The sequence below is a fragment of the Rhinopithecus bieti genome, unplaced genomic scaffold (genome assembly GCF_001698545.2).
Source record: "Rhinopithecus bieti isolate Rb0 unplaced genomic scaffold, ASM169854v2 scaffold_4830, whole genome shotgun sequence".
In the NCBI taxonomy this organism is placed as follows: Eukaryota; Metazoa; Chordata; class Mammalia; order Primates; family Cercopithecidae; genus Rhinopithecus; species Rhinopithecus bieti.
This window is the reverse complement of record NW_016804529.1, coordinates 151,228-169,947: the sequence shown is the minus strand read 5'-3', so window position 1 is coordinate 169,947 and position 18,720 is coordinate 151,228. Positions and strand designations below refer to the sequence as shown.

At 40.9% G+C, this 18,720-nt stretch overlaps 1 pseudogene; it reads right to left on the bottom strand.

The window, feature by feature from the left end:
• Nucleotides 1–16,725, bottom strand: part of LOC108527578 (40S ribosomal protein S10 pseudogene) — a 42,125-nt pseudogene extending 25,400 nt beyond the window's left edge.
• Nucleotides 16,726–18,720: the final 1,995 nt, after the last annotated feature.

The window sequence follows — 18,720 nt, the reverse complement described above, 5'->3', positions numbered from 1 at the left end:
AGACTGGATTAAGAAAATGTGGCACATATACACCATGGAATACTATGCAGCCATAAAAAAGGATGAGTTTGTGTCCTTTGTAGGGACATGGATGCAGCTGGAAACCATCATTCTCAGCAAACTATCACAAGAACAGAAAACCAAACACCGCATGTTCTCACTCATAGGTGGGAACTGAACAATGAGATCACTTGGACTCGGGAAGGGGAACTTCACACACCGGGGCCTATCATGGGTTGGGGGTCGGGGGGAGGGATTGCATTGGGAGTTATACCTGATGTAAATGACGAGTTGATGGGTGCTGACAAGTTGATGGGTGCAGCACACTAACATGGCACAAGTATACATATGTAAAAAACCTGCACATTATGCACATGTACCCTAGAACTTAAAGTATAATAAAAAAAATGCTTTCATTGCTATATGTTAACTTATGTGAACACGATATCTCTTTGCTTTCCTCCATAAAAATTAAAAAATTGGAAAAGAGTTGGTGTCAAACCCTGTCTTATTCTAGCAATAAGTAACATTCATCCATAAATATATGACTAACTGAAAATAATTTCAATATCATTCATCTCATTAAGAGATGTATTTTCAATGCCATTCTGTTTTATATGTTTAACAATAACATTAAAATTTATGATATATTTTGGCTGTTTTGATCAATCTTGAATTAATAATAATAATAGCTCCATCTAGAGGAGAGCTTTTAACATGTGGAGGTTAGGGTCACAGAAAATTAGGTTTTAAAATTTCAATTTGTATACAATTTTATTGGCGCAAAGTATGAGAGGGTGATTAATAAAAGACTTTCAAGCATAAAACATAATAAATTATGATAAAATTATGCAAAGAAAGTGAGGTGAAAATATGAGTTTAAGATGTGATATGATTTGGCTGTGTCCCCACCTAAGTCTCGTCTTGAATTGTAACTCCCACAATTCCCACCTGTCATGGGAGGAACCTGGTGGGAGGTGATTGAATTATAGGGGTGGGTCTTTTCTGCATAGTTCTCATGATAGTGAATGAGTCTCATGAGATCTGATGGTTTTAAAAATGGGGGTTTCTCTGCATAAACTCTCTCTCTTTGCCTGCTGTCATCCACATAAGATGTGACTTGCTCCTCCTTGCCTTCTGCCATGATTGTGAGGCCTCCCCAGCCAGGTAGAACTGTAAGTCAGATGAACCTCTTTCTTTTGTAAGTTTCCCAGTCTCGGGTATGTCTTTATCAGTAGCATGAAAACAAACTAATGCAGTAAATTGGTATCAGTAGAGTGGGGTGTTGCTGAAAATTTTTGGTGATATATCATTATATGAATTTTGAGGTATGACTTAGCTGGAATTCAAGGAATTATGTAACATTGTATTTAAAATTCTTTCATTGTTATATGTTAACTAATGTGAACATGGTATCTCTCTGCTTTCCTCCATAAAAATTAAAAAATTAATTAATCCTGAAAGTGTGGGAATGACTTTGGAACTGGGTAACAGGCAGAGGTTGGAACAGTTTGGAGTGCTCAGAAGAAGACAGGAAGATGTGGGAAAGTTTGGAACTTCCTAGAGACTTGTTGAATGGCTTTGACCAAAGTGCCAATAGTGATATGAACAATAAGGTCCAGACTGAGGTGGTCTCAGATAGTGATAAGGAACTTGTTGGTAACTGCAGTAAAGGTGACTCTTGTTATGTTTTATCAAGGAGACTGGTGGCATTTTGTTCCTGCTCTAGAGATTTGTGGAACTTTGAACTTGAGAGAGATGATTTAAGGTATTTGGTGTAAGAAATTTTTAAACAGCAAAGCATTCAAGAGGTGACTTGATGTTAAAGGCATTCAGTTTCAAAAGGGAAATAAGGCATAAAAGTTCAGAAAATTTGTAGCCTGACAATGCAATAGAAAAGAAAATCCCATTTTCTGAGGAGAAATTCAAACTGGCTGCAGATATTTGCATAAGCAATGAGGAGCTGAATGTTAATCACCAAGAGTGTGGGGAAAATGTCTCCAGGGGATGTCCAAGACCTTTGCAGCAGCCCCTTCCATCACAGGCCCAGAGACCTAGAAGGAAAAGATGGTTTTAACAGCTGGGCCCAGGTCCCCATGCTGTGTGAAGCCTAGGGACTTGGTGCCCTGCATTCCAGCCACTCCAGCCATTTCTAAAAGGGACCAAAGTAAAACTTGAGCCATGGTTTCACAGAATGCAAGCCCCAAGTCTTGGCAGCTTCCACATAGTATTAAGCCTGAGGGTGCACAGAAGTCAAGAATTGAGTTTGGAAACCTCGGCCTAGATTTTAGAGGATGTATGGAAATGCCTGGATGTCCAGGCAGAAGTTTGCTGCAGGGATAGGGCTCTCATGAAGTACCTCTGCTAAGGCAGTGTGGAAGGGAAATGTGGGATTGGAGCCCCCACACAGAGTCTCTACTGGGCCACTGCCTAGTGGAGCTGTGAGAAGAGGGCCACTGTTCTCCAGACCCCAGAATGGTAGATCCATGGACAGCTTGCTCTGCGTATCTGGAAAAACTGCAGACACTCAACACCATCCCATGAAAGCAGTCAGAAGGGAGGCTGCCCAAGACCATGTGAATCCACCTCTTGCATCAGTGTGACCTGGATGCAGGACATGGAACCAAAGGAGATTATTTTGGAGCTTTAAGATTTGACTGCCATGCTGCATTTTGGACTTGCATGGAGTCTGCAGCCCCTTTGTTTTGGACAATTTCTCCCATTTGGAATGACCATATTTACCCAATTCCTGTACCCTCATTGTGTCTAGGAAGTAACTAACTTGCTTTTGCTTTTACAGGCTTGTAGGCAGAAGGGACTTGCCTTGTCTCAGAAGAGATGTTGGACTGTGGACTTTTGAGTTAATTCTGAAATGAGTTAAGACTCTTGTGGACTGTTGGAAAGACATGATTGGTTTTGAAATGTGAGGACTTGAGATTAGGAGGGGCCAGAGGTGGAATGGCATTGTTTGGCTGTGTCTCCACCCAAATCTCATCTTGAATTGTAACTCCCACAATTCCCACCTGTCATGGGAGGAACCCAGTGGGAGGCAATTGAATTATGGTGGTGGGTCTTTCCTGCACTCTTCTTATGGGAGTGAATGAGTCTCATGAGATTTGATGGTTTTAAAAATAGGAGTTTCCCTGCGCAAGCTTTCTCTCTTTGCCTGCTGCCATCCACGTAAGATGTGACTTGCTCCTCCTTGTTTTCTGCCATGATTGTGAGGCCTCTCCAGCAATGTGGAACTGTCCAATAAACTTCTTTTTTTGGTAAGTTGCCCAGTCTCAGGTATGTCTTATCAGCTGCTTGAAAATAAACTAATACAAGGTGAAAATTGAATTATGTAGTTTTGTCTAAAATATTTGCTTAAGTATTTTTAAAATGAATGATGGTAAATATTAAATTATCATATTTAGATTCCTCTAGATATACTGAAAAGGGTGATATAACAGGTTCATTTTAAAGTGTCAATATCTAACACATAGTAGGAATTGTATTGTTTGGAACTACTTAAATTTATGAGGAAAATTTTTGATGTCAGCTTAAAAGTATGTGGTACAGTTACATTGTTTTTGAAATTCTTTTGCGAGTGGGATTTGCAAAAGCACATTCTTAGAATGCTATGTGAAAGACATCAAATTTTCTGATAGTGAACATTTTCTAGGATGTTGGGGATACTAAGAATTATAGAATGAGTACATGCATCATTTGTGTTCTGGGAAGAAGGTATTAACAGTCTCCATCACAGAGGCTGGGCTTTGTGGAAGATTAGTATAAGCATGAGTTTGTTGTCTGGATCTCAAAGAAACTCCATTTTAAATAGGTATTTCTCACTGGTGATCTCCTTGCTTGTTCTTAAGGGATTCTCAGGGGCAATGAATTTTTTGGAAATAGGAGAAGACATTATGTGCCATCTCACTAGCCTCCCCACTCTACAATATAGTTGATTCAGAACCCCTCAGAATAGAATCACACACACCTTTCTCTTATCATAAATCATCCTTATCAGAAATCTGTATAATCTAAATTCTGTAGAATGTGGGTTTGTTGTCTTTTTTTTTTTATTATTATACTTTAAGTTCCAGGGTACATGTGCACACCATGCAGGTTTGTTACATATGTATACATGTGCCATGTTGGTGTGCTGCACCTATTAACTTGTCATTTATATTAGGTATATTTCCTAATGCTATCCATCCTCCCTCCCCCCTCCCCACAATAGGCCCTGGTGTGTGATGTTGCCCTTCCTGTGTCCAGTTGCTTCATTGTTCAATTCCCACCTATGAGTGAGAACATGTCGGTATTGCTTTTCCTGTATCTTGCGATTAGTTTGCGAGGCCCATGATTGGTTTCCGCTGCCATTCCAATGGTCCCTACAAAGGCACAAACTGATCCTTTTTAATGGCTGCATAGTATTCCATGGCATGCTATATGTGCAATTTTCTTAATCCAGTCTGTCGTTGATGGAATTGGGTTGATTCCAAGTCTTTGTTATTGTGAATAGTGCCCAATAAACATCACGTGTGATGTGGTCTTTATAGCAGCATGACTTATATACTTTGGGGTATATCCCAGTAATGTGATGCTGGGTCAAATGGTTTTTCTAGTTTCTAGATCCTTGAGGTCGCACCAACTGTTTTCCACCATGGTGAACTGTTTACAGTCCCACCACAGTGTAAAACTTGTCCTATTTCTCACATCTCTCCACACCTGTGTTTCCTGATTTTTTAATGATTGCCATTCATTAACTGGTGTGAGATGGTATCTCATTTGGTGGGTTTTGATTTGCTTTCCTGATGGGGCAGTGATGTATGGGTTTTTATGTGTTCTGTTGGCTGTATTGCATGTCTTCTTTTGAGATGTCTGTTCTATCCCTTGCCCACTTTTCGATGGTGTTTTTTTTTTTTTTTTTTCACTTGTAATTGTTTGAGTATCTTTGTAGGTTCTGAATATTAGCCCTTTGTCAGATGAGTAGATTTGCAAAAATTTTTCTTCCCCATTCTGTAGGTTGCCTGTTCACTCTGATGGTAGTTTCTTTTGCTGTGCAGAAGGTTTGTTGTCTTAATTGAAGGTTGACTGATTAAATAATTCTTTACAAATAGGCGTAACTTTTCTTTTCACTTATATTTAGTATTTTCAGCTCCTAACATATATTAAGCTGCTTGTATTTAATGTACACAATTTGATGTTTGATATGTATATACACTCATGAAACTATCACCACAATCTAAATAATGAACATATCCATTTTTCTTTAAAGTTTCTGATTCACACCTTACTGGTTGTTAGGTTTTCAAATGAGTTGATCCATTTATCATTATAAACTATCCTTTTTTGTCTCTGACAATACTCTTTGTTTTAAAGTCTATTTTACATTATATTAGTAAAATCAGTAGAGTTTTTAATGCTTAATATTTGTATCATTTTTCTTTTTCAATCAATCCATCAATCTGCTGTCACATTATGTGTCTTTAAGTTTAATGTGGGTTTTTTTTGGTTGACAACATATTGTTATGTCTTGCACTTATATCCATTCTGACAACATGTACTTTTTAATTGGTGTTTGGTCCTTTAACATAGTAATTATTGATAGGTTGGATTTAGATCTATTGTTTTACTATTTGTTTTATGTTTATTTTTTCTTTTTTGTTATTCATCTATTCCTCTTTTCTTGCCTTCTTTTGAATTAGCTGATTAATTTTGCTATGTTTTCTTTTGAAATCCCACCTCAGAGTCTTCCACCTCAGCCACCCAAATAACTTGGCCTACAGGCACACACCACCATACCTGGCTAATTTTTGTTTTAGTCAATATGGGTTTCTCCATTTGCCCAGGCTGGTCTCAAACTCCTGCACTCACGGAATCTGCTTGCCTTGGCCTCCCAAAGTGCTGAAATTGCAGACGTGAGCCACTGTGCCCAGATGTAACTTTAAAAATTTCATAACTTGATAGGAGGTATAGCAAGATGGCCAAAGAGAAGCCTCTAGCATTCATTTCCCCTGAAGAAAATCAAACTGAACAACTATCCACACAAAAGCACTTTCCTAAGAACCAAAAATCAGGTGAGTGGTCACATCACTTGACTTTAATATCCTGTTAAGGAAAGAGGCACTAAAGTAGGTAGGAAAGACAGTCTTGAATCACCTACACTACCCCTCCTTGATTCCCCAGCAGTAGTCGCTTGGCATGGAGAGAGAATCTGTGTGCTTAGGAAAGGGAGAGTGCAATGATTGTGGGACTTTGCATTGGAAACTTAGTGCTGCCCCATGTTGCTTTTTTACTGGAAAACAACATGGGGCAGAACCTGCAGGGGGAGCATTTAGATTAGCCCGAATCAGAAGCAAATCATTCTGGTAAGCCATGCTAAAGCCCTGGGCTAAAGTGCTATGGGGTCTTAAGTAAACTTGAAAGGTAGTCGAGGCCACAAAACTGCAATTCCTGAGCAAGTCCTGGTGCTGTGTGGAGCTCAGAGCCAGTGGACTTGGGGTGTATGCAACCTAATGAGACACCAGCCAGGGTGGTTGAAGGAGTGCTTGCATCACCCCTCCCCAACTCCAGACAGTGAAGCTTACAGCTCCAGGAGAGACTGCTTCTCTCTGCTTGAGGAAGGATGGGGGAAAGTAAAGAGGACTTTGTCTTGCACCTTGGATATGAGCTCAGCTGAGGTGGGAAATTAAAGAAAATAAAATTAAAAGAAAGAAAATAAGCTTTCCTGTATTAGGTTGACTGGTCCCAGAGGCAGCAACAGGCACAGCCCAGACCCGGGAAGAGTCTTGATAACATTATCTAATGTGCTCTGGAGACTCTCCCAGCACTCCCTCAACATACGGAGAAGAAAAACAAATTTCCCTTTGTTTTATGGTATGAGTTTATATATTCTTGTTCTCTGTAACTAGTAACTTCAAGTATTCTGTTTTATCTAAGAAGTACGGCGAAGGTCATGAGAAACCTAAGCAGGCCTGAGCTACAGCTGTCTAGGCACCATAGTGAAGGTTATGGGATAAGTCTGTGCCTAGGCAAACCTAGATAATGGACATCTGGGTTGCACAGCAATGGTTGTATGCAATCCTGAGTTGTGAACCTGTTACAGTTTGACTGACTGTCTTTGTCCTGCTTCTGTATCCCTGCTTTCATGCCACTGTAAGCTTGCTTCAAGTTCGCCCACCCTCTTTTGTGAAGTGTGTATAAAAGTCAAGTGCTGTCTTTGTTCCAGGTCCTGTCTTTGGACGTGAGTCTGCTGGGCCTGAGTGCACTCAATAAAAGATTCCCCTGTTTTAACCCAAGGTCTCTCTCATCCTCCTAAATCCCACAACACAGCCACAATAAATAGGGCACTAGGAAGAGCGCTGAGGCCTCCATCTCAGCCCTTAGCTCCTAGATGACATTTCTAGACACATCCTGGGCCAGAAAGAGACCTACTGCCTTGAAGGGAAGGACCTGTTTTTGTCAGGATTCATCACCTGCTGACTAAAGAGCCCATGGACCCTGAATAATCAACAGTGGTAGCTATGCAGTATATTCTGCAGGCATTGTGAGAGACTCAGAGATGTGCTGGCTTCAGGTGTGACCCAGCACATTCCCAGCTGTGGTAGCCATGGAAAGAGACCCCTTCTGTTTAAGGAAAAGAGAGAGACAAGTAAAGGGAACTTTGTCTTGCAACTTGGGTACCAGCTTGGCTAGTAGGGTAGAGCACTAAGTGGTCACTTGGGGGTCCCTGATTCTAGACCTTGGCTCCTGGATGGCATTTCTGGACCTGACCGGGGCTAGAGGGAAATCCCCTGCCATGAAGAGAGACACTCAGGTCTGGCAGCGTTCACCACAAACAGACTGAGGAGCCCTTGTTCTTTGAGTAAACATCAGCAGTAGCTGAGCAGTACTTGTTGTGGGCCTCGGGCAGTGGTGGCCCTGGGGAGAGACCTCTGTGCTTGAGGAAAGGGGAGGGAAGAGTAGGAAGGATTTTGTCTTGTGGTTTTAGTGCCAGTTCAGCTGCAGTAGAATACAGAGGTAGGTAGAATCCAAAGGTTCTCAACTCTAAATCCTGGCTCTCCAGAAGCATCTCCAGACCTGCCCAGGGCTGGGGGCAACTTGCCACTCTGAAGGTAAGGACAAGCCTGGTTAGATTTGCCACTTGCTGATTTGAGAGCCCTAAGGCCTTGAGTGACTATAGGCAGTAGCCAGGCAGTGGTCACTGTGGGTCTTGGGAAAGACCAAGTGCTGTTATGCCTTCAGGTCTGACAGAGCACAGTCCCAGTGGTTGTGGCCACAGGGGTGCTTGTGTCATCCCTCCCCCAGCTCCAGGCAGCTCAAGGCAGAGACGGAAAATCTTTTTGTTTGGAGGAAAGTAAGGAAAGAGAACAAGAGTCTCTGCCTGGCAATCCAGGGAATTCTCCTGAATATTACCCAAGACCACCAAGGTGGCACCTCTATCAGTCTGCAAGAGCCATAGCATTACTGGATTTGGGGTGTCCCCCAAAGCAAATATAGCTACAATAACCAAATATTTAGATCATAACACCTAAGTTCCTTCAAATATCTGAAAAAGTTTCCCAAGAAGGATGGGTAGAAATAAGCCCAGACTGAGAAGACTACAATAAATACCTAACTCTTCAATGCCCAGACACTCGTGAACATCCATAAGCATCAAGAGTATCCAGAATAACATGACCTGACTAAATGAACTAAATAAGGCACTAGTGACCAACCATGGAGAGACAGAGATATGTGACCTTTCAGGCAGATACTTCAAAATAACTGTTTTAAGGAAGCTTAACAAAATCCAATATAAAGCAGATAAGGAATTTAGAATCCTATCAGATAAATTTAACTAAGAGATTGAAATAATTATAGAGAATCAAGCAGAAATTCTGGAGTTGAAAAATGCAATTCATATACTGTAGAATTCACCAGAGTGTTGGAGATGGGTCTTGCTCTGTCACTCAGGCTGGAATGCAGTGGCACAATCATAGTTCATTCCAGCCCCGACCTCCTGGGATCAAGCAATCCTCCCACCTCCGCCTTCCAAGTAGCTGGGAACACAGGCACATGCCACCATGCCCAGATAATTTTTTAAATATTTTTTTTGTAGCGATGGTGGTCTCCTCAAGTTGCCCAGGCTGGTCTCAAACTTCTGGGCTCAAGTGATCCTCCCACCATAGCCTCCCAAAGTGCTGTGATTACAAGCGTGAGCCATTGTGCCTGGCCCACATCAGAATCTCCTAACAGTAGAATCGATCAAGCAGAAAAAAAATTAGTGAGCTTTAAGACAGGCTATTTGAAATACACAGTCATAGAAGACGAAAGAAAAGAAATAGAAAAGAATGAAGAATGACTACAAGATCTAGAAAATAGCCCTCAAAAGGGCAAATCTAAGTGCGATTGGCCTTATAGAGGAGGTATAGGGAGAGATTGGCATAGTAACCAAAATCAACAAAGCTGTAGCCTAACTAAGATAAAAGAGAGAAGTCCCAAATAAAAACATCAGGAGTGAAAAAGAAGACATTACAACTTACAATGCAGAAATTTAAAGGATCATTAGTGGCCACTATGAGCAACTGTATGCCAATAAATTGGAAAACCTAGAAGAAATGGATAGATTCTTGGACATATGCAACCTAAAAAGACTCAGCCATGAAGAAATCCAAAATCTGAACAGACCAATAACAAGTAATGAGATTGAAGCCATGATAAATAGTCTCACGGCACAGAAAATCCTGGGACCCAATGGCTTCACTGCTGAGCTTGACCAAACATTTAAAGAAGAACTAATACCAATCCTACTTAAACTATTCAAAAAATAGAAGAGGAGGGAATACTTCCAATCTCATTGTATGAGGCCAGTATTATCCTGATATCAAAACCAGACAAGATACACACACACACACACACACACACACACACACACACACACACACAACTACAGGCCAATATCCCTGATGAATACTGAGGCATAAATCCTCAACAAAATAGTAGCAAACCAAATTCAACAGCACGTTAAAAGATCATTCATCATTACCAAGTGGGATTTATCCCAGGGATGCAAGGATGATTCAACATATGCAAATAAATTGATTTGATCCAGTAATCATATCAATAGAATGAAGGACAAAAATCATATGATCATTTCAGTTGATGCTGGAAAAGTCTTTGATAAAATGCAACATTCCTTAATGATAAAAAGCCTCAAAAAACTGTATGGAAGCAACAAACCTCAACAAAATAAAAGCCATATATGACAGACCCACAGCTAGTATCATACCGAATGGGGAAAAAGCTGAAAGCCTTTCCTCTAAGATCTGGAGCAAGAAAAGGATGCCCATTTTCACCACTGTTTTTCAACATAGTACTGAAAGTCCTAGCTAAAGCAATCAGAAAAAAGAAGGAAATAAGGAGCATCCAAATTGGAAAGGAAGAAGTCCAATTATCTTTCTATGTAAATGCTGTGATTTTATATTTGGAAAAATCCAGAAATTTTGCCAAAAAACGATTAGAAGTGATAAACAAATTCAGTGAAGTTGTAGGATACAAAACCAACATACAAAATCAGCAGCATTTCTATATGCCAGCAGAAAACAATTGGAAATATAAACCAAGAAGGTGATCTCATTTACAATAGCTAAAAAATTCCTAAAAAATAGCTAGAAATTAAGTTAACCAAACAAGTGAAAGATATCTACAATGAAAACTATAAAACATTGATGGAAGAAATTAAAGTAGACACACACAAATAAGATATTCCATGTTCATGGAATGGAAGAATCAATACCATTAAAACATCTACACTACCCAAAGTAACCTACAGATTCAAAGCAATCTCTATCAAAATACCGATGACATTCTTCACAGAAATAGAAAAAATAATCCTAAAATTTATATGATACCACAGAAGATGCAGAAAAGCCAAAGCTATCTTTAGCAAACAGCACAAAACTAGAGGAATCACATTACCTGACTTCAAATTATACTACAGAGCTATAGTAAACAAAACAGCATGGCAATGGCCTAAAAACAGACACATAGATCAATGGAATGGAATGGAGAACCCAGATATAAATTCATACATCTACAGTGAATGCATTTTTGACAAAGGTACCAAAACATACACTGAGGAAAGGACAGTCTTTTTAGTAAATGGTGCTGGGAACACTGGATATCCACATGCAAAGGAATGAAACTAGACCTGTATCTCTCACTGTACACATGAATCAAATCAAAATGGATTGAAGAATTAAATCCAAGACCTCAAACTATGGAACTACTACAGGAAAACCCCGGGGAAACTCCCTAGGACACTGGACTGGATGAAGATTTCTTGAGAAAAATACCTCCAAAACACAGGCAACCAAGCAAAAATGGACAAGTGGGATCATGCCAAGTTAAAAAGCTGCAAAGCAAAGAAACAACAAAGTGAAGAGACAACCCAGAGAATAGGAGAAAATATTTGCAAACTATCTATTTGACAAGGGATTAATAACCAGAATATATAAGGAACTCGAACAACTCAATAGGAAAAAATATATAAATATTATGGCAACAATTATTGCCATAATATTTATGCCTGATTATTGCAGCCAAAAGTCTGGTGCTCAGAGTGTGCAAAGCCATGCAAACAGTGAAAATATGGAGCAGAGAGATTTAATCAGGTTTGTTCATTTCCCTATACTTTCTCTCACGAGAGAATTATCACACTCTATATTTATGATTGATTTACAGGTTTCTTTCTGTAGAGTTTGAGCTTTTATCTTTCTACTGTTTGTAATCTAAGTGTTTAGCATAACACTTGATATTTGTAGGCAACTGATTGTTTATAATTGAAATATAATGACTGAAATATAATAAAAGGAACTTTGCTTTCTATTGTCTTATGTTCTGAGCTATCTACATCTTTAAGTTTTGCTCTTCACTATGAAAATAAAGATTATTTTAAAAACTTATTAATTCTGCTTTGGTGCTTCTGTCTTTTTTGAATCTAAACATTCATATCTTTCATTACTTCTGGAAAATTTTCAGCCATGCTTTCTTTAAGTATTTCCTCTTCCAATTATGTGTTTTGTCTTTTAATGAAATTCCTATTGGGCTCATACTGGATTTCATACTAATTTTCATATGTCTTAACTTCTTTCATATTCAACACTTCTTTATCTCTATATTGCAGTAGAGGAAATTCTTCAGCTCTCCCAATTTAGAAGTATTTTAAATTGCTTTTGTCTTTGTTGTTTAATCCACTTATTGATATTTTAATTATAGTAATTAGAGTTTATCTTTTTAGAAGTTTAGTTTGCTTTAAAATATTCTTGGTATTTTTTGATAATGTCTTTTTTCAAACCTTTTTGACTTTAAGGTTTATTTTATTTTATTTATTTATTTATTTATTTATATTATTTATTATTTGAGACAGGACGTCTCGTTTCTGTCGGCCCAGGTGGAGTGGCAGTGGCCGGATGCTCAGTCACTGCAAGCTCCGCCTCTCAGGTTTATGCGCCATTCTCGCTGCCTCAAGCCTCAGCGAAGTAGCTGGGATACAGGCGCCCGCCACTTTCGCCCGGCCTAGTTTTTTGTAGTTTTTTAGTTAGAGACGGGTTCACCATGTTAGGCCAGGATGGTCTCGATCTCCTGACCCTCGTGATCCGTCCGGTCTCCAGGCTCCCAAAGTGCTGGGATATAGCAGGGCTGAGCCACCGTGGCCCGCCGGCCGACTTTAAGGTTTTAAAATATAAATTCCTCTATATGTTATATCTTAGGGAAACAAAACTATTCTGTCTGCCAACTTTCCTTCATCATGCAATCTTTCTCCCAGTGCTAATTATGGATGGCGACCTCACCTTAGGAAAGGCTTTTTGTGAAATATCCTTTGCAGCTTGTATTGAGGGTGGTTCTCTTGAGATGAACTTTGCTTTAACTTTCAGCAGGTGGCACACCTGGAATTATGTTTGTTTTGTTTTGTTTTGTTTTGAGACAGAGCCTTGCTCTGTCTCCCAGGCTGGAGTGCAGAGGCGCGATCTCGGCTCACAGCAACCTCCACCTCCTGGGCTCAAGACATTCTCGTGCCTCGGCCTCCTGAGTAGCTGAGATTACAGTAGTGCGCAACCACACCTGGCTTAATTTTGTCTTTTCAGTAGTGACGAAGTTTCACCATGTTGGCCAGGCTGGTCTGAAACTCCTGAACTCAAGTGATCCGCCCACCTCCGGCTCCCAAAGTGCTGAGATTATAAGCGTGAGCCACCATGCCCAGCCTGGAATTACTTTTAAAATTAATTTCTTAGCTTGTGAATTTCAGGCTCATGCAAGTAGATACTTTTGAACTTCAAACTCAGACCTGTAATTAGCAATCCTCAGAAGGAGAAAAACTGAAAAACCAATCCATAAAATTGGATGGATTTATTTTTATAGTCTATTCGTCCATTCTATCACTGAAGTGAAGATGTAGCAGGAGCCTCAGTTGCAACTCTTATTACCATTTTTTTTTTTCATCCTAAGGCCTTGTTTCCTGATTCAAGTGACTAACAGTAGCCAAACTCCTAGGGATCTATACAAGAGAATGCTTAGTATGTCCAGTTATGGATCCTGTTTGCCTCTCTGGGTTTCCATTTCTTTACTTTGCCCCTTAGAGGACTTCCTTTATTTCATTGTAAATGTAGCTTATACATTTAAAAATTATTTAAAACAATCTTGCATTTCTGGGTGTTTTGTATTAGTATGTCTTTTCAAGTCATGTAGTGTGCTGTCTTTCCACAGGCAGGATCCCTGGCTGTTTCATGTATTACACACAGAAATCCAAGGGTCATGTGACAAGGCAATGCTTTAGTTAGGAAAGCGAGTCCAGGAGGAGGGACTGAGGTTAAATTGAATGGATAGGAAGTATGAGAAAACGAAGAGGAGGCTCTCGGCGCTGAGATAAAGGCTAAGGGAGGATGACAGTGAAGACACAGAATAGTGAGAAAGATGGAGGAAGAAGAACACGTGTATGGGAAGGAACAGGAGCAAGGTTAAGACACAAAGACTAAGCCATGGTGACATTAGCGACTATTCAGTTCTTTCAATCTAGTTATTTTACAGATAAGGAAACTGAGGCCAAAGTGTTAAGGATCTCTCCAATTCAAAATGTCCAACAGGAGTCCCATGTGGGGGCTCATCTTGATTCAGTCTAAAGCTCCTTTTACTGCAAGAGATGTGCTGTGAGAGGCCAGCAGCACACAGGCAGATAAAGCGAGACCTGCCGGAAGCCAGAATGGCAAGGAAAAACTTCAAGCAGAGTGAGAGGGAAGATGACAAGCCCAGAAAAGTCATGTGGTTATGAGAGGCAGTGGTTTCTTTGGCCAGGAAATTGAGGTTTCTGTTAGTGAAGAGGGGGAAGTCAGATGAGATGAGACCATGTCGGGAGGGGAGCTTTCATATCTGGGTTCTGAGGAGAGCTTCACTGGGGAAGGAAGAATTTAGAAGCCATGTTCGGCTTTGGGGGAGCAACAGATAAGAGCTGTTACAGTGAACAGGAACATGCTTTTGCGTGAACACCAGTGATTCAAGAAAGTGGATCCTGGGGAAAGGTTTGGTGGCAAAGGGAAGAATACTGGACTTGCCAAGGATAGCTGGGACACCTGTCTGATTGAGTTCTAATCAGGGTATATGTTATTCACCATAGTTTTCTTCTCTGGGGTTTCCTGTGTCCAGGGAGCACAAAATTATCAGTGATCAGTGATAGCCATCTCCTTCTCTCTTAATTATTTTCATTTTCTCTGATCCTGGTCACCTTCCCTACCTATCTTATCTCTTGAGTTTTGGCTAGCATTCTGCTGTTTCTCAGCCCCCACCCTCAATTTCTCAGCACCCCCAGACAGCTTCCAAGAAGCCCTGTTCCCTTCCATTCCCTCATTCAGATCCTGCCCTGTACCCCCCATAGCTGAGTGTACACTCAGGAGTGGAGTTGGCTGGGAAAGTTGCAGACCCACAGTAGGACTATGACTCTTACCAGCTACTGCCTGCATCTCTGATAAAGATCAGCTCTGCCCACAATAAGTTGGGGTGGAGAAACTTGTGGCTTGGCTCCACTTCTCTTTCCAATCTGCGCCCAACTTCCTCTTCTCCTGCTTCTTCCTTCTTTAGCATATTTTATGCCCCTGGTGTTTCTGATCAGCTCCCAGACCTTTGGTCCCGGAACTCCATTTCTCAATTAGTTAATTCTCTTTCTTCTCCTTATCAAATGTAAACTGACTTCTCTTTCCTTTTCTGACCACATACTCAAGGGTGCAGGCCACATAATTTGTGGGGTTGTAAAGAATAAAAATCTGGGGACCTTTCATTCTCCATTCAGGCTGCTAAAACAGAATACCACAGACTGGGTGGCTTATAAATAGCATAAACTTATTTTTCACAGTTATAGAGGCTGGGAAGATCAAGGAAGATTGAGTGTCTAGTGGAGACCTGCTTTCTGGTACATAGAGTACACTTTCTGGATGTGTCCTCACATGGTGGAAGGGGTCAGGGGTCTCTCTTGGGTCTCTTATAAGGGAACTGATCACATTCATGAGGGCTCCAATCTCAATCTAATCACCTCCCAAAGGCCCCACTTCCTACTAACATCACATCAGGGGTTAGATTTCAACATATGAGTTTTGGGAAGACACAAAGATTCAGAGCATAGCAGGTCTGTGTTCAAATAGGCAGGATAAGAGTGCTTTTAAAAGTATTAAAATATAAAACTTTCTCGTTCCTTCTAAAGTTTCTGTCTCTTTCTCTCTGTCTCAACTTGTTATGGTGTTTTGTTTTGTTATTTTTGTTTATTTGTTTATTTTGCTAATGTTGTACCCCTCGGGCACAGGGATACTCACAGGGTGAACACAGAGGCTCTTAGGTGCCCAGGGGCCCCACTCCATGACTCTGAGCCCATGCAAGTTGCCCTCTGGCTGCTGGGTTCCTCTTGCTGGGAAGAGGAAGTCAGCCTCCCCTTCCCACCGTGGCCACTCCAACCCTCTACAGATGGGTGACCACCATGAAATTGCAACCACTGTATGGAGATGCACTTGATTATTGGATCAAGGGATAGCAGGTTGTCCTGAGTTGTCTCAAAACACTCTGTGGTGCAGCCTGGGTGGGGATGGGGCTAAAGCCAAGCTCTGTGCAGATACTGTGAGATGCATGCCCCCAAATCTTATTCTCCTTGTGCCCCTGCCAGAAGCGAGATAATTGTGAAAGGTGATGGCAGAAGGGGCCTCCTCTGCTGATGAGATCAGATGGCTGTATGGGCAGAGAGTGGCAGGGTGGTGGTGGACAGGAAGGCAGGAATTGCCTGTGGCCCCAGACGGTGGGAAGCAGATGGCAGAGAATCAGTGCTGGGGAGGTGAAGTGATGAGAGCCAAGACCACATGTGAGCTGAGAAGCCCTCACACAAGTTATTTTTGGCTCATTTGACTTCATTTATAAAACACACATTAAGATAAAATTATGAAGAATTTAAAGATGAAGATCATAGGGCATCAACTATGCTGCTCCATTGGTTGCATGCCCCATGAAGCAAGCCCAGGATATACAATACACTCATTAACTCACTATTTGGAGGATGATCCTGACTCTGCCTCTTTACAACCTTCAGAGAATCTTGCCTCTCTCAGACTTTCCATCCTAGGACCGTGGGTAGCTCAGCCTTCCCCAACCATTTCTGCCATCTTCCACCTTGGTCTGAGTCATGCGGATGTCTTGTACCTGATCAGCCCAGTGTTGTTCCTCTCTTCCCATCTCTCTCATCTTTTCATTCCCTACTCTTTGCATTAACTTGGGAAACATTTGTGTGTGTGTGCTAGCTTTAGTGCCCTCATTTTGTTACCTTGGCGTGAAGTCTGCTGTCCCTGCTGCTCTATTTCATTTGAGTGAGGGAGAAGCCTCATAAAGTTTTAGAGGAGCTTTTTAAGAATTACAGTCCCTATATCTCTAAGGTTTTCCCAGGAGCCATTCCATATGAGAAATCAGGCTAAGCTTGCTAAACTTGTACAGTTGACCCTTGAATAACACAGGGGTTAGGAGTGATGACGGCCCCATGCAGTCAAAAATCCATGTATAACTTTTGACTTTTTCAAATCTTAACTATAGCCTACTATTGACTGGAAGCCTTACTGCTAACAAAAACAGTTGATGAACACATATTTTGTATGTTAAATGTATTATAGATGACATTCTTATAATGAAGTAAGCAAGAGGAAAGAAAATATTTTTAACAAAATCAGAAGGGAGAGAAAATGTATCTATTTATTAAGTGGATCATCATGTGTTCATATTCATTGTCTTCATGTACAGTAGGTAGAAAGAGGAGGAGGAAAAGGAGTTGCGTTGTCTTACTGGTGGCAGACTTAGAAGAAAATCCATGTATGAGTAAACCCACACCGTTGAAACTCATGTTATTCAAGAGTGAACTGCACTGTGAGGGTTTGAGTCAATCTAGTCTGGAGCTAACTGGGTTTGCGTTTTGCTGTTGCTATAATAGTCTTCAAATTCCTCTACATTACTCTGTTCGTAGGGTGGGGCTGGTTTGCCAGGTTTTGTTAATGTCTCCACTTTCAGATTTTGGTGTTTCCTTTGTGAAGTATCTCTAGAGGACCCACCACCATGCTTTCCATTCTTCTAGCTGCAGACTCCTCTCGTAATTGACACTTATGATACTGCTTGGGAGAAGGAGTGGGAGCACTATCTTTTGTTCTGGTGCAGTCTCATTCTTAGGCAGGTCAGTTGTTTTTGAATTTTTTGAAGTTTTGTCATGTAAGTGTTCCTGCCTTTCTTCCAGCAGTTTGGGACCTCTAATAGTCTGGAACCAGGATGTTTTATTGTTCCTTCCCGTTGTTTTTCTCCTCCTCAGTTGCAGTGGGGTTTCACCTGTGCCTGAAGGCAGCAGGGCTTTCTGCCCTTTCCCCGGCAGGTAAGGGCTCTTTTTTTTTTTTTTTTTAATTATACTTTAAGTTCTAGGGTACATGTGTACAACGTGCAGGTTTGTTACATAGGTATACATGTGCCATGTTGGTGTGCTGCACCCATTAACTCGTGATTTACATTAGGTATATCTCCTAATGCTATCCCTTCCCACTACCCCTCCCCACAATAGGACCCAGTGTGTGATGTTCCGCTTCCTGTGTCCAAGTGATCTCATTGTTCAATTCCCACCTATGAGTGAGAACATATGGTATTTGCTTTTCTGTTCTTGCAATAGTTTGCTGAGAATGATGGTTTCCAGCTGCATCCATGTCCCTACAAAGGACACAAACTCATCCTTTTTTATGGCTACATAGTATTCCATGGTGTATATGTGCCACATTTTCTTAATCCAGTCTGTCATTGATGGACATCTGGGTTGATTGCAAGTCTTTGCTATTGGGAATAGTGCTGCAATAAACATATGCGTGCATGTGTCTTTATAGCAGCATGACTTATAATCCTTTGGGTATATCCCCAGTAATGGGATGGCTGGGTCAAATGGTATTTCTAGTTCTAGGTCCTTGAGGAATCGCCACACTGTTTTCCACGATGGTTGAACTAGTTTATAGTCCCACCCACAGTGTAAAAGTGTTCCAGTTTCTCCACATCCTCTCCAGCACCTGTTGTTTCCTGATTTTTTAATGATTGCCATTCTAACTGGTGTGAGATGGTATCTCATTGTGGTTTTGATTTGCATTTCTCTGATGGCGAGTGATGATGAGCATTTTTTCATGTGTCTGTTGGCTGTATGAATGTCTTCTTTTGAGAANC